The sequence below is a fragment of the Cuculus canorus genome, chromosome 3 (genome assembly GCF_017976375.1).
Source record: "Cuculus canorus isolate bCucCan1 chromosome 3, bCucCan1.pri, whole genome shotgun sequence".
In the NCBI taxonomy this organism is placed as follows: domain Eukaryota; kingdom Metazoa; phylum Chordata; class Aves; order Cuculiformes; family Cuculidae; genus Cuculus; species Cuculus canorus.
The window spans coordinates 74,330,175-74,356,318 of record NC_071403.1 but is presented as its reverse complement, the minus strand read 5'-3'; the positions used below and the strand labels follow the sequence as shown (position 1 = coordinate 74,356,318).

Here is a 26,144-nt window from a genome sequence, read left to right as displayed (position 1 = left end):
CTGGACACATGAAACCTATGAATCAGCCTTGAGCAAGTGACTGGTGAGCTCAGTGTGAAACTACAAAGCAGCTGGATCCTGTCCTAACTCTGCATCTCCACATGAGCAAAGCCTTTCATCTACATGCCAAACACATGCTTCTCTCATGTCTTCTTGTTCTCTCCTGGCTGCAAATATGTACTTTCCACTTTGAGCCTGGTTATTCAGTAGCACACACAGCAAAGGATGCCTTCCCACCAGCCTGTAGCACCAAGTCCTTTGCAGCACTGCTGTTCAGAGGGTCTCTAATACCACAAAACAGAACCAATTTGACAACTCCAAATGTATCCAGCTTCATCATATCCCTCTATGCTCCCTGCCGCCATTCAAACTGGGAGATTGAGTCATTAGGAGCGAGTGAATCTTACTTTAAAAGACATATCTCTCTCAGCAGAAGGCCAAGCTGACATTTCTTCTCCCTTCTTCCATCCCAAAAAGCTGTTCTGTAAAACTCTGATGTCCAGTGTAATAAAACTCACCTTCATGACATAATAAATAGAGAGACACGTAATGAAACAGCTCAGGTCACTACCTTCAGCAGTGTGGTCAGGCTGAAGGATCTGTTTGCCAGCTCGAAGAGCAGAAAATTGTGCTGCCTTTCACTTTGGAAGCAAGTGAATGCAGCTGTCCTCTGGGGTGTATAATTGCATCCTTAATTGTTCAGAGTGCCCTCACTGAGAAAAACATCTTCCAAAGTTGGTGCATGGGCTGGAGAGCACTTCTAGCCTCTGCCCAAGAGCTGCTCCAGCTTCTGGGGAAAACTTGACTCAGACCCACACTTAGCATACCAAGTTTGGGGCCAGAACTCTTGCTCTTGTGGATTTAACCATGACCCATGTTTTGCAGAGGGAAAGCTTATGCACAGCTGAGCTGTTTGTTTTGCAGAGTGTTTCCCTGATAGACAAGCTGCATTCCCAGGTGGAAAGATGTGATGCCTCAGTCTTTTTGGTCCCTATGCCACAGTCTGGATATTTTCTGAAAGTCAATCTAGATTTAAAGGTCTGGAAAACTGAGTTACCAACAAAACCCTCTGCCTTATTTTAGTGATGCCTAGTGTTGCAACAGAATTAAAATTCTCTGGCTTAGAAGAAGCTACCTGACAATCTGCCCTGTAGAAACCTGCAGCAAGGCAACGTCCTGGCCATACACAACAGAAAACCTAAATGAAATCTGAGAGGCTCACCTGGGAATATCAGCACCACAGAATCACCTGGCCCTCTTGATCTGCCTCTCTTTGACCTAAAATCCCTGGTTAACTCTGTTTGTAACCAGACTGACCCACAGATAGAAACACCTAGGCTTGAGGACTGGCCCTACTAACTCACTCAAGTCTTATTCCTGATGGGCATCCAAACCCTCATAGAACCCAGTTCTTGTGTACATCCTGCTCATCCGGCTCCACTCGTATTTCCACACTGCATGCAGGAAACAAGGCTGGAAAAGACACCTGCCTCCCACTTGTTCTGAGTGTAACATGTCAACACTATGCTCTGGGCTGGGATTTGAGATCTTCCTGAAGCAGGAATGATAAATAGAGAGAGGACAGAACTGGAAGACAGCCTAGTGGTACAGACTTGGTGCAAAATGAAGCTTTCCATACCTCCAGCCCCAAGCAAAGCACCCCAGGGCTGTAAGTCACTTTGCTAGAAAAACGATTCTGTGATACTGTAAAATTGCTAGTGCCAGTTCATCAGGGCGAGAATGATTAGATTAAGCAGCCACTGCTGGGGCAATAAAATCAGCCTTGCTTCATCAGGCTCTAGAAGAATTGCAGAGCCAGGAATATGCTTTGGGACAAAAGCTTTACAGAGTAAGTGATTTATACGTAGTGAGACTCGTAGCTGGAGGCAGATAGGGCAGGCAGGGAAACATGGAAAAATAGCATCAGTGGGTGTAGATTGACCTTTACAGACCTTTCTTAACCCCATAATGACTCCTCCCTGCAGAAATCAGAGTGGAAATGAATAATGTGGCCCATTAGACTCAGGACATTGCTAAAGCCTGAAAAAAATTTCCTATAACCTCTTCCTTTTTCCTGGGAGCACCTGGGAAATTCCTCTGTGGGAGGCACAGGCAAGTCGGCTGGTAGCATATCAACTCAACACTGCCTCCGTGATCTTGCAAGCCACATCAAGTAGAGAGAAAGGAAATAATTTTGTGGCAGAGATGTGAGATAGGAATGGGGACACTATTCGACGTGGTTGCATGCCATTGCATGTAGCAGACAGCTGCTGCAGGAGATGTCAAGAAGCAGACTGAGCACAGCTGTCCTGCAGGACCTGACACCAAACTAGACATCTCCGGGGACCTAGAATGGGCAGGTACCCCCTCAAGGAGCTGAACTCTTTGATTATGTCATGATTGTCATCTGAGTAAATCATCAACTTGCAAGCACTATTTCAAAGATCTTTGTTCTGTGAATCCAGCGGAGGTCACAAGGATGATCATAGGCCTGGAGCAACTCCCATGCAAGGACAGCCTAAGAGAGTTGGGCTTGTTCAGCGTGGAGGAGAGATGGCTCTTGGGACACCTTATAGCAGCCTTCCAGTACTTAAAAGGGCTACAGGAAAGGTGAGGAGGGACCAATTTTCAGGGTGTGCAGTGATAGGATGAGGGGGAATGGTTTTAAGTTGAAAGTGGGGAGATTTAGATGAGATGTTAGGAAGAAATATTTTACTGTGAGAGTGATGAGGCACTGGCACAGGTTGCCCAGAGAAGTTGTGGCTGCCCCGTCCCTGGAGGTGTTCAAGGCCAGGCTGGCTGAGGCTTTGAGTAACCTGATTGATTGGAAGGTGTCCCTGCCCATGGCAGGGGGTTAGAACCGGATGATATTTAAGATTTCTTCCAACCCAAACCATTCTATAATTCTACGATTTTTAATAGGTCTGAGCACTCAATCAAAGCACGACATAAACCCTATTAAACCACGGCTCAAACATATGCGAACAGTCAGTTAATTCCTCTCATGCCTCAGTGAACTAAGGTCTCAAAGCTTAAGGACATAAATACTTTACAGCGTGGATTTGGATGGGTGGTTAATGAGAGAACTTTACAGTTTCACGTTTTACATAGGTACATACATACAGATATACATCTACAGGGATGCCATGTGTAAAACTGGGAGTGTTAAAGTCATGCATGGACTCACACCTCTCATGTACTGCACCACTGTTTTAAAATGCAGCCTTTGCTGTTGCAATGAAAATAACCAGAGTTTTTCACAATATTATGGCACCAAATTCAAAGCAAAGAATCTTTTGATTCTTAGGTGCTACAAGCTGGACCAGCTCCACCAGAGTCCTCAGAATCATAGACATTTACCTCTGAAGAGGAGCATTTAACTGTGATCTCATGGCTCAAACTAATTTCCAACTTTTACTAGAGAAAGATTGTTCAGAAGCATCTGATTTGATAACGAAAGGATGTGTATTCAGACATGAGCAGATACACACTCACAGACCTACACACAGACAATATTTGTTCACATTTGTCAAAGCAAAGTCACTGACCATGCAGAGTATTTTCCTACTGTTTAAACCTCTGCAATTCTTTTCCACTTTTTTTCCCAATGAGACTGTACAAACAATAACCTGGAAAAAGTTGAGTCTTCAAAGTGAGGAAGGCAACATTTGGAAGTCCTAATATGTAATCAGAAATCTTAATAACCACATAGGCAGGATTAAAAAGTCTCCTGAACAGAAGCATTTTTAGCTCTCAGCAGATATAAATTTGCAGTAGAGAGAAAGACAAAAAGCCTTATCCAACAATGCTGCACCTTTTCTCCTCAGAAGTGAAAGCATTTTGAATTCAGAAAGCAGCCTTCATCAAGTAAAATGTGTAGTGGTGGTGCGTCTATACACTGGTACTGCATTACATCTGCATTTGTATTAACGAAGAGCCTTCCTGTGCATGTGAGATTTATTCCAGAGCGTATGGTACCAGTTGTGTGAGACGTCTGCTTGCCCACTTAATAAAAGGAAACTTCATTTAATTCCTAACAAATGCACTCATCCTACATACACTTTGGCATGACCTGTATTACCAAATTGCCAATAAAATGTCACCTTGGCCAGTAAAATCAGAAGTGACTTATTCTTTGGAGCAAGGTAATGTGAAACTAATATGGAGAGCATCTAAATGCAGCTACTTTGAAGATGATACCTCATTAACTATAATTAAGAGGAAGTAATTTAAATACATGAATGTAGAAAAGTGTGTTCTCTGCTCTGACTGCAGAGCAAGATAATACAGAATAATCCCCCTGAAAGGAGCAGTTAACTCATCTTCTCAGGTTTAAGAATATCAAAGCATCTTTTAATTGTTGCTAATGCCCTGTTTACGAGGGATTAATGTCTAATGATTTGTGATTTGAATATTTAATCTCCCTGGAAAGTTCAGATCTTTTTTTGGCTTATTTCTCTGTTACACAGAGGGATTTTGAAGACACAGCTCAACAGATTGCTCTCCAGAGCAACTCCTGCCGTGAGGTAGCTCCATGTTCTTATAGGGGTGCAAAAACCCACCACCACTTCTAAACCCTTCTAGACCCTTGAACCTCTCCTCCCGCAGCGCACTCCGAACCAGCGAGCACAACCAGTCCTGTTCCAGGAAGGCTTGCACTCCTGCAGTGCCAATTCCAGAAAGGTCTCAATGCATTTGCCAGCCTCTTCCTACTGAGGGGTTCTCCTTGATCCCTTGCTGGGATGCTTTAGTGATACCCCCAGAAGGACGGGGCAGGCGTGGGGGACTTACCCAAGGTCACCTTTTTCTACCACTGAATAGCAAGGACCACCAGTGTCTTCTCACTTTAACCATCCCTCTCTCCAACTCAGCCTGCAAACTACAGGATGGAAAGGAAAAGGAATTCAATTCAGCACCTCTCGAGTAGGGTGGTGAGGGGAGGGGGTAGCTGTGGCTGCAAGGAGCCCGCCTGCCCCCCGGCTCCGGCTCAGCATCCCCACGCAGCCCCTCTCCCCCTTCCCAGCTGCCCTGGACCAGCAGGGTGGCTGGGTACCGGGAGGGAAAGACGCTCTCCTGGCTAAGGGGAGGAAAAAGAAGGATCTTAGGCACAGTTTCCCTTCCAGTGCTCCCAATCCAAGCCTTGTCACGGCGCTGGAAAAGCCAGATCCCTCCCCTGACCCATGCAGAGCGTGTTCCTTTCGGCTCCAAGCAGGGCCCCCGGGAAGCACGGCTGCCGGCATCCCCCTGGGATCCTCCGCCGCCGGCATTCCCCCGCAGCCCGGGGGCAGCAGAATCCCCTCTGCTCCAGTCCGGGGGAAGCAGCATTCCCCCCCCACCCCCTCCCGCAGCTCGGGGGGAGGCAGCATCCCCTCTGCTCCAGCCCGGGGGGAACAGCATCTCCCCGCAGCCCGGAGGCGGCCCTAGGTCCCTGCTCCCATCGGGGCAGGACGCGGAGGCTGCGGGAACCGCGATGCTCCGAAGGATGGGCAGGAATTTTGTGCATCGCTCCCGGGATGCGGGGAAGGCTTGGGGCGGGGGGGGGGGGGGTTAGGAGGGGGTCACTCACCTCCCTGCAAGGTGACCCGCAGCGCGATGCTCCCGGCGGGGGCTGCAGGAGGGGAGCTCCTATCCGGCGGCTCAGCGCCCGGGCGCGGTGCCCGGCAGCATCCCGGCGGCTGCGGGGGATCCGGGCAGGGCGAGGAGCCCCCGCCGCCTGCACCGTGCGAGCTGCTCGTGGGGAGGAGGAGGAGAAGGGAGAGAGGGAGGGAGGGAGGCAGGCGGAGGGAAGCAGGAGAACCAGCCCTGCCTGGCAGCGCGGCCAACTTTCCTCCTGCAGCAGGAGCAGCCTCACATCCCCCGGTGTGTACCCAAAGCCCTCCTCTCTCTGCTCCCCCTCCTCCTTTTCCTCCCAGCCTTCCTCCCCACCCGGCTCTTCCCACCGGCTCCTCCCGGGAGCCGGGATGCTCCCAGTCTCGCTGTCCCAGCCCCCTGCCAGCACGGAGATTGACGCACCGGCTCCCCAAGGCGATGGGGAAGCTCCAGCAGTCTGAAGAACTTTATTTTATGTATGTGTTTTATTTTTTTAGCGTAGTGACGAGCGTGCCAGGCTGCACACTGCAGCCTTTAGGGGGACGTTCCCTGCTTCCCTCCTAATAACTGCACATAATAGGGGTAAGCAGGGTTCATTCATTCCTCTTCCCATCCCCAGCAGGCCCGCTAGCCAAGTCATTTGCTTAAAAGCTTCTCTGTCACCACTTCTTTCTAGATGCTTCAACATCTGTGGCTCAAAATGCTGTTGGAAGGTAACAAGCCCAGTTTAGATGCTTGTTTTCCTTTGCCACTGCAGGGAAAGAGCCATGCAAGACCAGACAGCCCCAGTGCATTTTTGTTGCCTCCACCTCTCTACTTGGGTTCAGGCTGTTTTCTCTCCCTGCTCACTTATTGCTTGTTATTATTCATACTTCCAAAAATAACCCATGCCAAATCTTTGCTGAAGGAGAATGTTCCAAGATTTAAAACACATATTAACTGACTTGAGCCTATCTTGGGGATTTTCAGCAAGGAATCCCTCCAGCCCCATTTTCCCCTCATTAACAACATTTTCCTTCTCTTCTGAACTGTTACTTTGTTTTCAGTATATCCTAGAAATACCCACAAAAGGTTTTTCTCTCCATCTAAATATCTGGTCCCCTGTTCATTCCTGTCTAGTTCTGGACTTCAGGGAGGGGTTGTGTCTTATACAAAATAGTCTTCTTAATGTAATAGGCACTGGGAGAGAATAAATCTGTAATCAGCAGAAAAAAATAGCCCCAAATTATGATCACCCCGAGTATCCAATGTGCTCTTCACCTTTGCTGTCTTGGGAATGGAAGCCTGTAAACCACATTTATTATACCTTTACCCAGTAAGACTTTTAGGAAAAAGACTGTCTTTCTGTTCTGCTTGTACAGGAACAAAGCTGTAGGGAGGCTGGCTTGCAACCAAATACCTTCTAGCTGCTACAGCACGAATTCTTATCATTTGATTTGAGATATCAGCTGGTTTGGATGGCTGGTAAATTCCGGGCGAAATACAGTTTCTTAATGACTGCAAGTATGTGTTGAATAGGAGGAAACATGGCAAGATTTCTAGAAGGATTTGTTAGATTTTTCCTCGGAGGAAAAGAATGATATTTCTACAGAATGGAGTGGGAAAGGGATTTCTGGGACATAGAGTCAAATTTTCTGGCTTCCAGGCAGCCACATGATGTGATCCTGTTTATTTCCTTGTGACACTTCCAAAATGAAGTGTTTTCTCATGCTATTATCAAGATAAGGTTCAGCGATGTCAGGGAAGCAATCATTGCCTCTAACACTGTTCCTCCACTTCTGCCATTCTCTTTGCACAAAACTAAGCCCATTCTTTACACAGTCCAGGAAGCCTTCAGACTTTTGTGTCCATCAGGAAATCAGTCCTTTTTTGGTTTACTTGAATTTTGCAGCAGAACCAAGAAAATATAAGTAGTGGAGCAATCATAATCCAACAACTGCAGTGGCTGTAACTGTTGCTACAGACAAGGGCCAACTCATTCTCTTCTGTCTTGTCAACTTCTTCTCTTAACAAAAAGAACCCATAAAGAGTTTACCAGTGCTCGTACTACTGTTAATCTTGCTGTAAATTGGTCTAGTCCTTATGCTGGGAAGTGAATGACTCTGCCTGGTCTGATTTTGACATTTGCAGCTCTCACTGTGTGCTTTGTACCCTGCAGATTGACAATGCATCTTGCATTGTCCTTGCCATCTTTGGAGAAGGGTTTTCAAAGACCAACAGAAAGGGGGGTTTTGGTGAGGTGAATTGCAGCAGAGTAGTTTGTGTTTTGGAGGTTTCTCTTAGGTCTAGGAGCATCGCTGAGAGTCTCCTTCAACACCAGGTAAACATACACAATGCACGCTTAATGTATCGTGCCAACACACTTCACAGCTTCTTGGTGGAAAGAAGTTGGGGAGATGCATGCTATGTGTCTAGTGATGATAACTAGTGCTGTCTTTCTGTTTCACTTTTCATCCCTGTAGGCTGATGCAGATGCACCCCAATGGGAAAGCTGCTGTGTAGACAGAAGCACAAAGCACTGTGGTGACAGAGAGCACCATGAAGAGAAGTTTGAAAGGGGCAAGGCAGGGAAGGAAGAAAAGTCCACCTCCCTTGTGTCTGATGCCTGTTGGAGGCTTACTGCAGATGCTTGCTATACTAAGGTTATGCCAGCAACCTTAGGATAAACTACATAACAGCCAGGGACATTGCCTTGCTTTGAGGACAGGGATCTGAGTAATTGCTCCCCAGAGCCCCTCAACAGGGCTCAGAACTCCTGACAAGCTACCATTCAAAGACCTGATTAATAATAAGAACAAGAACAATCTTTGCAAAGAGGAAGAGTGGAAGGCAAGGCCACCTAGACCAGAGGGTGAGATGGGAGGGACGCAGGGCAGCCCAGGCTTGCCTGGGAGCCTCCATGGGCCCTGTGATCTCCTGCTGTCTGTGAAAAGCTGAGGATTTGGGAGCCATCAAGGCAGAATGTAAAGAGGAAAGACCACCTGGAAACAATTACCAGATAAATACAAACAGCTTTTCCTACAACACTGGGTTTTGCAGAAGGTAAGGAAGGGATGAGATTTTGCAGGCATATATCAGTAGAGCCCCAAGGAAATAACGTCACTGCTTGTTGCTCTGATCAGGGCTGCTACAAGAACTTATACTGACCAAGCATTTGACTTCTGACTTCAGTGGAAGCACTGTAAGTGACAGCAGAGACAGGCTGGATAGTCATACAGTCCTGATCAACTGCGTGCTCTTTGCTCCTCTAGATGCTCTGCACCACTGTGAGCAGTTGCTCTGCGAGAGACCTTGGAGATGAAGCTGCACTGAAAGCCTGCTGGCCAAAGCCAGCTGTGAGCCATCACAGCATGGGAGCAGGAGAGAGTCCTTGTCTGGAAACCACATGACAAATGCTGCAGAAAGGGAGGGCGAGCTTTGTGGTAGCCATGAGGATTTTGGGAGCATCATTAGCCGGTACATCTGTTGATCTGCTAAAAGGCTCCTGGGAGCACGTGTGAGGAATATTAGGCTGTGGCTCCCGGCTATTCAAACAAGGTCTGAGAGTCTCTGCTGTGGTGGATGCTCTACCGGGCCCAGGATACCCTGAGCAGGAAAGTGGAAAGATAAAGAAGTCCATCCCTGGGCTCTAAGAAGAGCAGCAGCACCACCTATCACCAGAGAAGGAAGAAGGACAGACACAGTCGTGCTTCTTCTCTGTTCCCAATACAAGACTGAAGCCCAGACCTAGATAACCAAAGAAAAACTTCCTTCTTCCAGTAGAAGAAGCTGACTTAGGTCTTCCCTGGCAAACTTCATGCTAAGAGCTCCTGCTATCTCTGTGCGTGGCTCTTTATTGGTCTATGATCTGGCATCCTTCACTACAGAGGAAACAAAATGTCACTTAATGCCTCTAGAGCAACTGCTTACTGTGCCCCAAGGTCACCTCAAGCTCAACAGGAACAGAACCCAGTTATCATGGTAATGCTTATCGGCTTTAGTGAGGTTGCCCAGTCAATGTGCTCAGCCTTAAAAGCTTGAGAGTGTGGTTCTGGAGTGAGCTTGCTGTGGTGCAGAGCTGGTAGAGGGAGGTGGAAAGGATGGAAAGCAGAAGGTTTCAAGAGAAAAGGGCTGAAGGCTGGTATTTACAGTGATAATGAGCCAGGAAAAAAGAAAAACCCAAGCAGGTCTGTGAAAGAATTGTTCATCGTTTGGAGGACACAGCTGGGCTCTAGGACACTGTGCTCCAAAGTGCTCCAAAAGCAGGGCTTTTGGCTTGCAGGTCGGCACACAAGGGTTCTGTCTGTTGAAAATCCTGGCACCATAGGTACTGATGTGGTCTGAACCACATTTCACTTGATTATAATTCAGAGTGATGGTACAGAGCAGTCAGGAAATAGCCCAAAATCCACTATCTTTTTCCTGCCAAAGGCAAGAAGAATCTTTCCATTTAATTGGCTCAGACCTCAAAGGCATAGCCAGGAGTGCTTTTAGCTTTCTGAGGAAGAAGAAAGGGTTAGCTGAGATGGCTGAGCTGTGTGGGTGCTGAAGTTTGTGTTGATCTGTTGGCTGGTAGTTCTGAAAACAGAGTAAAAAGAAAAGCTTGGGTTAACCCAAACTGAACATATTTTTTCTTATTCTGTATTTATGGCATGTAGAAAGTAAAATATATAATTTTTTGGCTGAGTGAGCTGTATAGCTTAGCTCAAAATCAGATGTTTCATTGGCTTGAACTCTTCTTTACTGTTATAAACTGGATATGCATGCTTACTTGCAACAAGGGAAGAATCTAAATGCTGTTCCTTTACTAACTGCTATTCCTTTACTAACCTGTGCCAAGAAAGCATAGCTGCTAGATATCATCTGCTTGGAGGATGAAGTAAACAGAGTATAGGACTTTACAGCTGGGACTAAATTAACTTGGAAGGACTTGTTAGCAAAAGTGAGACAGGACTGTCTTTTTACATATACAGAAGTCCTCAGCCGAGCCTCTAGAAGGGGTTGTCTGTATTTCTTTTGCTATGAATTCAGTTGAAGTGGCCCAGTTTCTCATATGTCCGGGAGCTGAGACACTTAGAAGGTTGGTTAAAAAAAAATATAAAAAAAATTGCTTTTATTTTGCCATCTGTGCCTTGTCTCACTGCATGCAGAGCTCATGTTTGAACTTCTGGGGATTCTTCCAAGAAGCCTTACAGCAAGCACTGGCACCAATGCTTCCGTATTCATAAGGCAGCTCCTTGACCAGTATGGATGGCTTCAGGGGAGAGGGGACTGTACCATCTCCGTGCCTTCTTGCACTGCTGGACTCCCAGGGTAGCCAGGAAAGGCACAGGTTGGTGCTAATTGAGAGGTGGCCATCTGTCAGACAGAAAACATGCCAAGGCCAACTTTTCATTTTTTATAAGGGAAGGAACCAATCATTCGTGACAGTATTTAGGTGCTACAGACCTTGAACAGGGTCAGAGAGATACCTGAGATAGAATCATAGAAAAGTTTGTGTTGGAAGGGACCTTAAAGATCATCTAGTTCCATCTCCCCATGTCACCATGGCCAGAGACACCTCCCACTGGATCAGGCTACTACTCAAGGCCTCATCCAACCTGACCATCAAGAGAGGGGGTATCCACAACTTCCCTGGGCAACTTGTGTCAGTACCTCACTGCCCTCATCAGGAAGAATTGCTTCTTAATGTCTAATCTAAATCTTCCCCCCTCCAAATTAAAGCCTTTCCTTCTCATGCTATCGCTACAAGCTTTTGTAAAAAGTCCCTCCCCAGCTTTCTTGCGGGTCCCCTTCAGGTACCGGAAGGCTGCTATGAGGTCTCCCCGGAGCCTTCTCTTCTGCAGGCTGAACCCCAACTCTCTCAGTTAAAGGTTCCTTTTTAATATGATTAGGGATCTTCTGAATTGCTTGACATCTCACATTAAATACCTTTTCATCCACTGTGAAACTGCAACATAAATGCTTTATTTACGTCAGACACTTCTTCAGAGACGAGTGCCATGAAAGCTGACTTGTTATCTGTCTTACAGTATTGCTCAGGCTCCTGGTGTGTAATGATGGGTATGTGAACATGGTAAGAAACAGTCCTTTCCCCAAAGATCTGGTACCTCAAGTAGAACACAAAAAGGATGGGTGAGAGGGATAACCACCAGAGGTCTTGGACCTAGATTCATACAGGTGTGTTGATACCTACCTGAGCAGACATTAAGTTAAATTAAATCAATTTCAGATCATTCAGGCAGGATCAATGGCCTCAGTGTGGAATGTCTGGGAGGGGAGAGCTTTACCTCTCTGGAGCAGTGGCTGGAGGCAGGAGGATGCTCCAACAGTTAAGGAGCTGAGCAGAGCCATGTGGGTCTGATTTCCACCTTGGCAACTGTGATCTAAGGAGAGTACCATGTCCTTTTCTTGCTCCCTGCAGCCTATATAGGGTGGATCACACCTCATATTTTAGTATTCTCAACAGTGGATGTGCATGAAGAATGGGATGGTTTCCAAATTCTTCATCATCCTGTGGATTTAAACTAGTCAGTGTTACTGTACAGTAACACTAGGAAAGTACTTTGGGATTGGTGAGAAATACATGAAAAAGCCTTTTCCTCTCTGCACAAACAGGCCATGGAAGTAAAGAGGAGTTCAGATTCCCAAATCCAGTCTCCTGGTGCAGCTCCCATGCAAGGACACTGTCCCACTGCTTTTCAGACAGCCTGCCAACCTATTACGGCATGTAGACAGATGATGAGACCTGGCTTCAGCTTTGGCTGAGATTGAAGGAAGCTGCTGGACTTGAGAAAGAACTGAAAGAGAAACTGATTAAAGTTACAGATAGCTCCATGAGAAATGATCATGTTTCACAGTTGGGGAGTAGAATATCAGTGATATGAAAAGTTGTGGAAGGGCAAACTTGCGAAGATAGGCCAAAATGATAGGACATTATATAGGATTACTAAGTAGTATAGTTGAGGAGGGATGGCTTGAATACTCCTTAATGAATGCTCCCACAAGCATGCCACTAGGTTCACTAAAGGAATTAATCTGTCTGGCTGATAAATACCTGGTTGCCACGAATGCTCATTGAATTAACTGATGCTACCTTAAAATGCAGAGGGGAGTGTGAATTTATCTTTCTTACTAATTTCCATGCGCTTACCTGACTTTATGTATGATGAGGAGTCTTTCTGCCATGGGGTAGCTGTTAAAGAGAGAGGACAGATTTTTCCCAAAGAAAATGTCCTAACAAGTACCCTAGAGGTGCTCTGGTGATTCCATGTTTGCCCAGTGCAATGCAGAAAGCACGGGAAGGACTCATCCGCATACTGTGTTCAGAGCCCCACAGCTCACTGCGTGGCTCATGTGGCAGCCTGCTCTGACTGTGGAGCTGCTTTTGAAGTAGACATAATAAATTTGTCCTAAGCTAGGTGGTTTCAGGCTCAAGGTACATATGGGTGGGTCAGGATATGTACGGGGAAGATGCTCAGGGAGTCTGGATCCTCAGAGGGCTGGAGCACATCCATACAAGAACAGGCTGAGACAGTTGGACTTGTTCAGCCTACAGAAGAGAAGGCTCAGGGGAGACCTTATAGCAGCCTTCCAGTACTTAAAGGAGGCTACAGGAAAGCTGGGGAGGGGCTCTTTGTCAGGGAATGCAGGGGTAGTACAAGGGGGAGAAGTTTTAAGATGAAAGGGGGGAGATTTAGATTAGATATTAGGAAGAAATATTTTCATGTGGTGATGCACTGGACCAGGTTGCCCAGAGAAGTGGTGGCTGCCTCATCCCTGCATGTGTTCGTGGGCAGATCGGCTGAGGCTTTGAGCAACATGATCCAGTGGAAGGTGTCCCTGCCTATGGCAGGGGGGTTGGAACTAGATGATTTTTAAGGCCATTTCCGACCCAAACCATTCTATGATTACAATTTCAGGGCAAAAGGCATCACCTTGAAAAAAAACATGACTTTTTGTCCCCTGTCCTTCCTGTCCATGGGAAGGGGTCTGGATCCCAAACTGCTCATCCTTTTCGCCTTGCTCATTAAATTTCCCAGAATCAGATCTTTTTTTCCTGTGACATTGAGGTAATCACCTATAGCTTCTGGTTCTCTGAAGATCTCTTTGTATATTCTTATAGGCAAGCAGAGTTTTGAGAACCCTTCTCAAAAAAGCGATCTATAGTGCAGAAGCAAGACATGTTCCATGTAAAGACAATATTAAAGGTAGTTAGGGACAGATCAAGCCTTTGGTATTCAAGGAAGACCTCCCAACCCAAATCAATGAAGAGTTGCACTTCCAAATTAATTGCATGCTTCTGTCCTTAGCATCTGGGCATGGAATCAAAAGTCATGAGCCAACAAAGCAGCACTGAGCTGCTCCTGTGAACAGTCACCATCAATAACAAGAAATACTAGGAGAAGTACTCTTTGAAATTCAAATCACAAGGAGCATCATTTAAAAGGGAACTCAGGAGAAGCAGAAATACCATGCACCACACATTAATTGTCATGCTTGTGACAAAATCCTCTCTACTGCTGTTACATAGCAGCATTAAATTTATTCCCCTATTATTAATGCCATACCTGGGATGAAGTAATTAAACTGGCAGCCCATTTCTTCTGAACTGGAGGCCAGGCCTTCAGCTGGTGTTAGTCAGAATAGCTCCACTGCAGAGACTTGGATTTACAATCCACTGGGGAGCTGAGCCATTGTTTCTAAAAAGGGACAGCTGAAACTGGAGTCAAAACCATCACCACTGTACGTTGCTCCTTCTGCCCCAGAGTAAGGGTAAAGCAGGGCTAAAGTCCATGCTGACCTGGGACCACTCCAAAAGTGCACTACAAGCAATCTGGAAACTCCTTCCAGCAGATTTAAACACTTAAATTTAGAAGGATGAGTATTTAATAACATGCTAGTTATTTCTTCCAAATGGACACATTTAGTTGCTGTTATATCCTATTCCTTTTATAACCTACCTCATCAGAATCACTTGCAGATCTGTTTTGTGAGAAATGTTATATTACATGTGCAGGAAAATAGATCATAGAGTCATAGAATTGTTAAGGTCGGAAAAGACTTTTAAGATAATCAAGTCCAACCACCAACACAACACCAACGTGTCACTAAACTGTGTCCCTAAGCACCACATTTACACATTTTTGAACTCTTCCAGGGATCGAAACTCCACCACTTCCCTGGGCAGCCTCTTCCAATGCTTCAGTAAAGAAATTTTTCTTAATATCCAATCTAAACCTCCCCTGGCACAACTTGGTGCCATTTCCTCTCGTCCCACCACTTGTAGATAATGTAGATAATGTGAAGTCCATCATCTTATCCTCCCCTATCAAGCCCTCTAACAACAGCTGCCTTTTGCCCACCTTCCAGCCTGGCTCCCAACATGCTCTTACCTCCATCACAGCAGGACAGCTCCACCTGCATTCACAGCACCATTCACATCATGACCCCAAGTGGCGGGTCTGGTCCATAAATAGGAGAAGCAGTCAAGTGGATGACTGCAGTGATAGCACAGTTCTTTCAAATTGTGAGTGTCCAGAGACACCATTATTCAGTGGATGGCACTTTGCAGAGCACAAGAGATTTGGGGAAAATCAGGATTTTACTTGGATAATCTAAAGCCTGTTTCAAAAATTGATTGAAATTGAAACAAGGGGATTATCAGGAAAAGGACCACATTTCTAGTATGCAGATTGTGCCTGCCTTTCTTGAGTGAAGGCAATAAAATATGTCTTTATGTAGGCACGTGGAAGAAAAGGGGATGTATGCTGATTAAGGTCCTCGGGTGACAGAGAGGCAGGAGAAAGTAGGTTTTGGCACATAAATAGGCTGATTTCTAACTACCATAGCTGACATCAAATGAAAATAAGAAGTGTCAAGGTTAAAAGAAACAGAGGGAAGGGGTTCTCTGTACAACAGGCTGCAGATCTGTGCAGCATCTTGCTGACAGACTCTGCAGATAGGACAGCTCACATGGGTGTGGGACAACAAGGGACAGGCTTATAGAAGAGTTGCCCAGGGAAGTGATTGAGTCACTGTTCCTGGAGGTATTTAAAAGATGTATACATGTGGCACTTAGGGACACAGAATCGTAGAATGGTTTGGGTTGGAAGAAACCTGAAGAATTATCCAGTTCCAACTCCCCTGCCAAGGACAAGGACACCTTCCACTCCATCATGTTGCTCAAAGCCTCAGCCAACTTGGCCATGAACACATTCAGGGATGGGCTTCCACCACTTCTCTGGGCAACCTGGATCAGTGCCTCACCACCCTCACAGGAGAATATTTCTTCATAATATCTAATATAAATCTTTCCTCTTTCAGCTTAAAACTATTCACCCTCATCTTGTCCCTGCACTCTCTAATAAAGAGCCCCTCCTCATCTTTCCTGTAACCTCTTTCAGTACTGGAAGGCTGCTATAAGGTGTCCCTGGAACCTTCTCTTCTTCAGGCTAACTGAGTTCAACTCTCTCAGCCTGTCCTTGTATGAGAAGGGCTCCAGCCCTCTGATCTTCTTCGTGGACTCCTCTGGACTTGGTCCAACAGATCCGTGTCTTTCCTGTGCTGAGAACTCCAGAACTGAAGGCAGGACTTCAGGTGAAGTCTCAGCAGAGCAGAGCAGAGCAGAGCAGAGAGGCAGAATCACCTCCCTTGCCTTGCTGGTCGCACTTCTTTGGATGCAGCCCAGGACAGATTTGGCAGATTATAATAATACACAAACTCTGGCTTTTTCTTCAGTCCAAAAATCTCCTTTACACTATGGGGAAATGCAGAAATGTATAGTCTCGTAGGGAATTTTTCTACTAATCAGCAAGAGGAAAACTTACAGCAGACTGTGCTGAGCATACAAAAGGCAGAAATCAGCACAGTCGGCTCAAGATAGTTGACAAAGCAGAGTTACTGAATCCAAATTGCTATGTACAACCACAACTCTATCTTCAGAGCTGGTCAGGCAAAGCTCCCTGGGGCGTGTTAGTGCTATCATTTCAAGCTACTGTCATTTCCAACTACAACACACCTGCAGGTAAACCAAGGAAGAAGACATTTGCAGTTCATGTAAAACAGCTTCATGTAAAAACTGGGGGCAGTTGGGATGGGTGATGAGATCAGGCTGATTTTCATCAGGCATTTCCCTAAGGAATCCCTATGGTCCATAACTCTACCCTAGCGCTACTTTTTGAAAAGCATGAAACATAACAAAAATTTGCTTTGTGTTTACACAGAAAGCAAATATAATATTCTCATTGCTCCATAAGCCAAAAGACTTGGATACAGACTGTATGGATTGTGATTTCAGGTAAGTTCAAGGGTTTATTTTCTGTCTATCTTCTCTGAACACCTCCTCTCCCATTGTTATCATGACTTCACTTCTGTCTGGGGGCACCTGAAGAATTTCAGTGGGATGATTCTCTGGGAGGCACTGAAAACCAAACTGTCTCGGGTTTAGGCCTGGTTAAAAAGATGGTATGAGAAGGTACTCAAACATCTTGCAAAAATCCCAAGGAAATCATTATCTTTCATCCCTATGAACATATGAAGCTTCAAGGAAAATGTTCACTGAAAAGGCAAATTTAAAAAGAACACTGAGACGTTCACACTTTGATGGAATGTGTGTCTTTGGTGTGTGTGCGAGGGCCTTTCTCCTCCCACTGCTCCTTTGCTGCTAGAGAATGTCACGCCTTGGCTTCTTTGAACACAGATTTTCCAAGTGTCTGAAGTACCAACTGGAGTATTCTCCAAAAATCACTCACTAGCACTCCTTGCTGGTAAGGACAGAACTTACAGAATCATGGAATCATTACAGTTGGAAAAGACCTCTAAGATCATCCAGTCCAACCATCAGACCTACAGTCCAACCACCATGCCTACAAAGCCATGTCCCAAAGTGCCACATCTACATGTTTTTTCAAACACCTGCGGGGAAGGAGACCCCACCGCTTTCCTGGGCAGCCTGTTCTAATGCTTCACTCCTCTTTCAGTAAAGAAATTTTTCCTAATATCCAGTCTAAACTTCCCATGACACAACTTGAGGCCATTTCCTCTCACCTGTCACTTGTAACTTGGGAGAAGAAGAGACCAACACCCATCTCACTACAACTTCCTTTCAGGTAGTTGTAGAGAGCAATAAGGTGTCCTCTCAGTCTCCTCCTTCTCCTAGTGAGGGCAGTGGTAGAGCAGGATCATGAATTTCTTTAATTTCTGTGGACCTCAGGGTCTGCAGGTTGGCCCACAATAATCCTTGTGTATAGCTTTGTTACAAAGGGATCATCGGGGAGATGAATAGTTGGCTGTTTGATAGAACAAAGGTAGAGAGATGTAACCACAAATCCTCTGCCACTGGTTAGAACATCTCTTTGGGCTGGTGGTGTGGGTGAGCTTCAAAGGTTTGAAAGCAGGGCTGGATGCAGAAAAGTGTGCATCATCCAGAAACAGGATCTGCTCTCTGATCAACAATTCAAACTGCTCAAGTATTGCAGTCAGGTTTGCAATCTGGGTCAAGTGCAGTCATGCTGCTTTACAACTGGCAAACACTAACAGTAACTTCTGTGGTGTGTCTCCAGCCTCATGCAGTTGCTCCTCTAGCACTTCAGTGTCTTGGATCCACATAATCACACTGGGAGGATAATATCTGATCAATTTTCATGTGCGATGCGCAGGTGTGATGCGTGTTCTATAGACCTGTCACTGGGAGTGTGGCCATAGCAATGAATGTGAGTCTATCTGGCAGATGTGTGCCCTGGAAATATTGCTTGAGGCTAATATAAGTATTTTCCCATACGGAACTTCAGCAAGTTCTGCATGAATTTTTCTTGTACACCAACTTTCGAACCTTGGTCTGAGTTCCAGAAAGAGACCAAATGAGATGCAGCTGTGGTCACAGAGCATTTGTGTGTGGATTCCAAATAATGTGCCAACTTGCCAGAGAAATCTGCATCATTTGCATCTTTTATGAGATCATACTGACACTGATGATTCTTGGGCTACTTGATACCTGTTCTAAAACCCAGGACACAGCCATAAAGAGTATTACCAAGCCAAGGATACACCCTGCCTGTGTTCCTGTTTTGACCATGAATCCTAAAGGTCATCTTCTTCCTGCCTCGCTGTTGCATCAATGTGAAGGTCATACATCACATGCAGCATGTTATTTAAGCTGCTGCAGCCTTGTGCACTGCCTCTCTTCCTGTGAAATGAAACGCAAGTTTCCTGCCTGTGGAGGCAGCATGTAAAGGGCAGCCGAGTTGCTGGTGTCTCTTTGCCAATAGCTGTAGGATATACAACACCCATGGTTGATCAACCAGCAGTGAAACTGGATTGTTCTGGGTGGTGTTTACGAGTCAGGAGCAGCTGAATTTTGGCCAGGAGAAACCAGACATTATTTTCCCAGGAGCAGACATGGCTGCAGCTGAAGGACAGCTGCTGCAGCCTCAGAGCAGACCTTTGCTTTTAGTAGTGATCTAATAGCAACCCCCACCCCCCGCCCTCCACTCTGCTGAGGTCTTGCCAGATCCCTTCGCTCTTCCAAGCAGCTCACAAAGTGTGACTGTGGCTGATTCAGCAGCGTAGGCTTGTAGTTCTGCTGAAACAGTCATAGAATCATAGAATCATGGAACGTTTTGGGTTGGAAGGGACCTTAAAGATCATCCAGTTCCAACGCCCCTGACATGGGCAAGGACACTTTCCACTAGATCAGGCTGCTCAAAGCCTCATCCAACCTGGTCTTGGATATCTCCATGGATGGGGCATCCACAGCTTCTCTGGGCATCTTGGGCCAGTGCCTCACCATTCTCACAGGAAAGAATTTCTTCCTAAGATCTCATCTAAATTTGCCCTCTTTCAGCTTAAAACCATCCCCCTCATCCTGTCCCTGCACTCCCTGATAAAGAGCCCCTCCCCAGCTTTCCTGCAGCCCCTTTCAGTACTGGAAGGCTGCTATAAGGTCTCACCAGAGCCTTCTCTTCAAGGCTGAACAAAGAGAAGTTAACACAAACTTTATAGAGGGGGTTAAGATAATTTAGATAATTTAGAACTGTATATTTTAATCCTTTCAGCCTTGACTGAAGTCAGAATTTCAAAGAATTGTAGCGTAGTTTGGGTTGAAAGGGACATTTAAAGGTCATCTTATCCACCACCCCTGCAATATACCACATCTTCAACCAGATCAGTTGCTTGAAGCCCTGTCCAACCTGACCTTGAATGTTTCCAGTGACAGTACTTCTACCACCTCTCTGAGGAAGATCTTCCAATGTTTCAGCACCCTCATTGTAAAAAAATTCTTCTTTACATCTAGTCTCAATCTAGCCTTTTTTAGGGTAGATTTCTTCAAAGCTTTGTATTTCCTTAGGAAGGAAGTGTAAAAATCACCTGAGAGCTAACACAGACCTGATGTGTGCAGGTGAGCTTTGCTGGAGCTCAAGGTCCACCTGAGATGCATTCTGTCAATGGACAGCAGAGAGGTATGGTATTACTCCAGGAATTAGTTGGTTCCTGAGCAGACTGTTAGGTGCTGGCACTGGACTGCTCCAGGCCGAAAGGTGACTTTCACTGAGACACTGAGAGAAGTAGCTCCCAGAGTACCCTATATTCAGGCCCAGGAAGTATACGGAGCCACAAAGGAGTGGTGGTTACAGCATTGTAAGTGCAGTCACCACAGTTCAGCAGGAGCATGCACTTCTCCTCACTGCTGAACGAAGCCAAGTTGAGTGCTGAGCTTGAGAGTCCAGTTGGTGCCTGGAGTTGGGACAGCCCTGGCTGAGGATGGGAGGCTGTGTCAAAGCAGTATTTTGCTCTTCTTTGCCCTTCCCACAGGCCCCATATCTGTTCCAGGATGGCTGCTGAGCAGGGGTAAACAGAAATACACAGCCAAGTGCTAAATGTTTTATACTATTGCCTGATTTAAAACTGAGCTTACTTGGCAACACGCCTCTCAGGACCTTGCATAAGATTAGAGATGTTTTCTCCTAACGTGGCACTGTGCCTTGTAAACTTGTTGCACTGATAATGGCTGAAGAGCCTGTATGTAAAACTGGAGCTGCAGCAGCATATGCTCCGCACACCGCCAGCTCTGCCTCTCCATCCCTGTAGCCTGTGATGGGACAGGGATATAGTGCCCACTGCCCACATCAGTAAATGACCGCACTGGGCAATGGCCAAGTCTGAACAGTTCAGCTGTCACCCTTCCCCTCTAGGACTGGCTTGAGCAAGTGAGGCAAGGGACATCTGTGTCATGTGTGTCTATGCTGGTGGCCTCTCAGTGTTCTAGGTATTTCCCCACTTCAGGGAGATAGTGCTCACTGGCTTTTCAAGTGGTGGGTACTCTAGTCTGCTAGGACCATCGCAGAGTGGGAAAAAGCATTACAGGACTCCTCTTGGGGTAGGAGAAACACACTGTTGCAGAAGTCTTCAGAATCACCTTCACAAGTGCTGAGCAGTGTTTCAAACGTGTGTAATCAAAATTGTGTTCAACTGAGAAAAAAAATCCATGTGGAGAAGAAAATACAAACATCACTTGTACATACCACACGGATGGCAGTAAATGTTGCTTACTTATCTATAATGGTTACACAACTAAAAAGGGAAGGAGAGAAATAAAACTACGTAACAATAGTAGGTTTAGATGAGCTCTTAGGAAGAAATGTGTTCCTGTGGGCATGGTGAGGCACTGGCCCAGATTGCCCAGAGAAGTGGTGGAAGCCTCATCCCTGGAGGTGTTCAAGGCCAGCTTGGATGAGGCTTTGAGCAGCCTGATGTAGTTGAAGGTGTCTGTGCCCATGGCAGGAGAGGTGGCTCTGGATGATCTTTAACGCTTCTTCCAACCCAAACCATTCTATTATTCTATGCTGAGACTGGTTATTTTCTTGCCGGTTTTTCAGAAGTAACTTCTGAGGAGGTTCAGAAGTGAGAAAGACTGGTGTAGCAAACTTGACTGGGTTGCAGACTTTCTTGTATGAAATGGGAAGAGCTCATTTCTTCCAGAAAACAATGTGCTTTTTATTGTACTTCTTCACAGTCCATTCAAAATGTGAAGGACCAACCATTACATCTAATGGTGTGCGCCAGCATCTCAGCTGTAATGGACAGCAGAGTCCTTCAGTCACAGGCCTCAGGGAACAGATGTTTGCTCTTCTCAGCATCCTTCCAGGACAAGTGCCTCAGCCAGGCAGAGGTGCTGCCAGACTTCAGCCCTTTGCACAGCTGCAAGGAGGAAACAACCCCATCTTTCCCAGCCCCTGTAACCTATAGAACTGCCTGTGCAATACGTTCAGTCATGTTTGTGGTAGATAGAATCCTGGAGATATGAAGCAGAGGTAGTTTTGCTACTGACCCGTTCATCCACCTTTTGCCATTCTTAGTCTGCCTGTACGCTGAGGGTCACTTCAAAGAACAAATATTTCCTGATGGTGACATGAGATTGCCTTTAATTTGTGCCACGTACTAGGGCTGGATTTTGAAGTTTCCTGGCACAATTTCCATTTGGAATTGGCTACTCTTGGCTCATTCTTTCAGCTCTCTTGGTCTCCTTCCTGTGGCTAAGAGGCTGAGTGTCAAGGGACAGTAGAGTCTTCAGCACTTCTCTGGGAGGTGATTACCCCTGTGTGAAAAAGTGTTACACAGAAGCAACAGAGACCCCGGTACAAGAAGAGTCCATGTTTTAAACTGGATTGTACTGACTAGAAGATCTGGTGATGCCTTCTGCTCCCCAGTGACCATCTTAGAGATCTGGCTGAGCCATATCCATCCCTGTGTATTTGTCCACTGAGGAGAAACCGAGATGTCTCCTTAGGTCCTGCAGGCATGAGCACAACAACTTCAGTGCAGCTCAAAACCTGCTGTGAATCATCCTCTAAGCACCAAGGTGGGTTTGGCTTGGCTCCTTCAGTGCCATCCTATGAAGGCTCTTCCAGCCATGCTCTGACTCTCAGTCCTTCCAGCCTTCAGAGAGACTTTGAGGAGGAGGAAGGAAAAACATTAGCTTATACCTGTTAACCGTTCCTTTCATATTCCATTTTTTATGACAAACTTTATAAATTATTTTAGTATTAAGGATTAACAGTGTTTTAAAAAGCTATTCAGGCAAAGGAAAGTTTCTGGAGTAAAAATAATCTGGAATAAAAACATCTGCCAATTGTGCTTTTTGCATGCTTTCCACAGCGGAATCTGTTTTTAGCTGCAGGACCTGGCTGCCTTCGCCTCCAGCAGCTACTGCCCCATGTAGAGACACCTGGAGCAAGAGCTACCTGACTGACAGGAGCAACCTGGAGGGCTCTGACTGCTGGTACTGCCTGGTTGTGGCACCCACCTGGCATGCTGAGCTGAGCTGAGCCACCAGCTGAGGCAGAAGCAGGCACCGGCATGTCTGATAGGTGAGGTTGGCTATGATGTCTGACGTGACGTACCGAGTGGGAGAAGGTACTGAGAATAGTGGATCAGACTGCACATCTCTGCTTTGCTCCTTTGCTTCTCTCTGCCTCTCCACTTTCAGTAGGGGTTTTAAGAGTTGTCCTGCTCTTGTGCTATTCACTGGTGAGGGCCCACTACACCCTTGTCCTGCACCACTCTGCAGGGAATGTAAACTCTCTCATCCTTCTGGTTCTGAGACTTGACCTCTTCAGCCTGAGCTGTCACCCCATACGTTTGAGTTCTACAAGTTCTTGGTTTAATCTTTGACATGTTATGAAGGAAGGAGCCTTCCAAAACAGGAGGTATCCAGCATGAGAAGTATATTTTGCCTATAACACTGCACAATAAATGACACTCGATTTGGAGAAGTTGAGCCAAGAAGAGAGAAAAGTCTGAGCATTAGAAAGAAAGACCAAAAATTAATTAAGGAATTGCTTTGCTTCCTCCTGCTGCTCTGATGACTTCTGCTGACTTCCAGCTCCCTCCTCTTCAGTATCCAGAGCCTCAGAGGAAACACAATGGCTAAGATACAGCTAACTCATACCAAGACAACAATGACCCTGGAGTGTTACTGCCTTCCTCAACGTCAGAAATCCTCCCTGTCCATCAGTCTTGTATTTTGAAAGTCCTATGCCAAAGCCAAATTCCAGTTTATACAGTGTTTTGACTCCCCAGCACAAAATCCCAGGACAAGGCAGTCTTGCCTTTGCACCTGCTAAAATTGTTCAGATTTGCCTGTCATTTCTTACAATCCTGTGTGCATCATGGAACAGGTTCTTCAAAAGGCAAGGGTCAGGCAGCATCCTGTCTTTTATCATTATCACATAATTATTATTATGTGGGGGCCTCATATACACATTGTGAACAGCAACAAATGTAACATCCTGTCTTACGGTTTGGATTTTATTTCCATTATTTAATTCACTTGTGATCCCACAGCTTCTCTTTCATTTCTACTCCTTATTACTTGCAGAGCACCCCGAGTACATCAGTTTTGTCGGTATGGCCCGCTTTCACATCTCACACTCTGTCAATCATATTTGCCCTAAAGAATGTCATGTTCACAGCCTGTTGCTTGTGGTACTAATAAGAAAACCTTCTTCAGCCTTCCTTTGAGAACTTATTCAAGGTTTTCCACCTTCTTCTTAAGAATTAAAGAAAAAAAAGAGAAAGCAAATACAAATTCTCCTTATGACATTCTCTTTTTCCTACAGTTCTTCACTAGTTACCTCATTTGTTCTCTTTCTAATGCATTCCTTCAGCAGGATTATGCTTCTTCACCCAAGTTTTGGCCTGTCAGTTCTCTACATTTTTGTATAGTTATCATTAAATGTTCCTGTCATACCTTAACCTTGTTTTTTTTTCTCTTCATCTTTCCCAGCAATATGTAACCTGCTCTCGCTTGCGCACATGGTCATTAGCATACATAGCACGGCTGCTGCTGTTGTTATTCTCATTATTACCATAATGGCTAAGTCCAGAAGAGAGAAGCAGCTTTAGGCATTGTACAAACACAGACAACCCCTGACACAAAGAAAAAGCTCTAGCGCTGTTCAAAATAATTCTGAAATCATTCCTGTGAGTATCTTGCTCTGCCTTTAAAATATTTTTTTTTTCCCCATTGGAAAGCCACTACCAAAGGGGATGTGTTCAGCCCCTGAGTGTTTTGACAAAGATGTCTGTTTTACATCACCTCTTCCTCATCACCTCACTTCCCAGCCAGGTGTAGGGACTCCACTGCAGCTACTGCAGGTGAATTCCTGCAAGACTTCACTTGCCAAAAGTTTTCTGTGCACTTTAGGGACTCCAGCCATGTATTAAGCACTGCAGTAACAAGCTTTTTGAGAAACTTAGCCTTCATTTCCTGGTTGTGCAGTCATTCGTCTCCAATAGCCCTACTGGATTGGCTTTTGTTTTATCAGCGTTCTGGTCTTGAGATCAGATCTTCACCTTGGAAATGAACTTACTCCCAGCCAGACACCACTGGCCAGTGCAGCACAATAAATCATAGAACCATAGAATCCTAGAAGGTCCTCAATTGGAGCTTTAGTTTTGCTTGATGCAGAGGAACATAGCACTGAGCCCCAGTGAGTGGGATATGGTCTATATTTTGTTGTAGTGCCAGCACTCTTCTGATTACATTGTTTTCTTTCTGTTTAATTCACTAATTCATTAATTGTCTATATTGCATTATCCTGTAGAAGTGGTAGATGGGTCACTGTGTTGTTGAGGATCATGCTTTTGAGCTTTAGATGGTAAAATAATGTTCTGCTGGCACCCAGGGGAGATGTGAAAGCATCTTCAACAGGCCTAGAGGATAAGCAATAAAACACAAAAAAAAAGATGGAGCATGATATCTGAGCTTGAGGGTTAGAAGCACCAGACCAGGATCATAGAATTATAGAATGGTCTGGGTTGAAAGGGACCTTAAAGATCATCCAGTTCCAATGCCCCTGCCATGGGCACAGACACCTTTCACTGGATCAGGTTGCTCAAGGCCTCATCCAACCTGGCCTCGAACACCTCCAGGGATGAGGCAGCCATGATTCTCTGCAAAACCTGTGCCGGTGCATCACCCCCTTCATAGGAAAACATTTCTTCTTAAGATCTCATTTAAATCTCCCCTCTTTCAGCTTAAGACTATTCCCCCTCATCCCATCCCTGCACTCCCTGATAAGGACCCCCTCCGCAGCTTTCCTGTAGTCCTCTTTATGTACAAGGCGGCTGCAATAAGGTCTCCCTGAAGTCCTCTCTTCTCTAGGTTGAACAAGCCCAACTCTCTCAGTCTGTCCTGAGGTGCTCCAGCCATCTAGTCATCTTTGTGGCCTTCTTTGGACTCACCCTAACAGCTGCATGTCCTCTCTGTGCAGAGGACTCCAGAACTGAATACAAGACTCAGGCGAGGTCTCACAAGAGCAGAGTAGATGGGCAGAATCCCCCTCCCACACTCTGCTTGTCAATCTTGTTTGGATGCAGCCTAGGATACAGTTGGCTTTCTGGGCTGCAAGCACACATTGCTGGCTCACTTTGAGCTTTGCATCCAGGATATAGTACTTCTATGCCTTCCCACATCCTGGTCTCATCGTCCCTCTGCCACCCATCACCCACAGCGGGCCAAGAAAGTCTTTACGTTGCAGAAGCAGGAGGAGAAAAGGGACTGATCAGACAGCCCA

General features: G+C 45.9%; 1 protein-coding gene across 6 annotated transcripts in view; it reads right to left on the bottom strand.

Annotated features, from left to right (window-relative positions):
* The window catches only part of SYNDIG1 (synapse differentiation inducing 1), a 100,048-nt gene extending 94,202 nt beyond the window's left edge, over window positions 1–5,846 (bottom strand). For 2 of the 6 annotated variants that reach the window (XM_054063943.1, XM_054063942.1), the window contains exon 1: window positions 5,567–5,846. The gene's annotated coding sequence lies outside the window, so the exon portion shown is untranslated. Of the gene's footprint in view, window positions 1–4,791; window positions 4,863–5,566 lie in introns of those variants that run through there. The other 4 variants (XM_054063945.1, XM_054063944.1, XM_054063940.1 and 1 more) reach the window with 3 other exon arrangements.
* Between the last annotated feature and the right edge of the window lie 20,298 nt (window positions 5,847–26,144).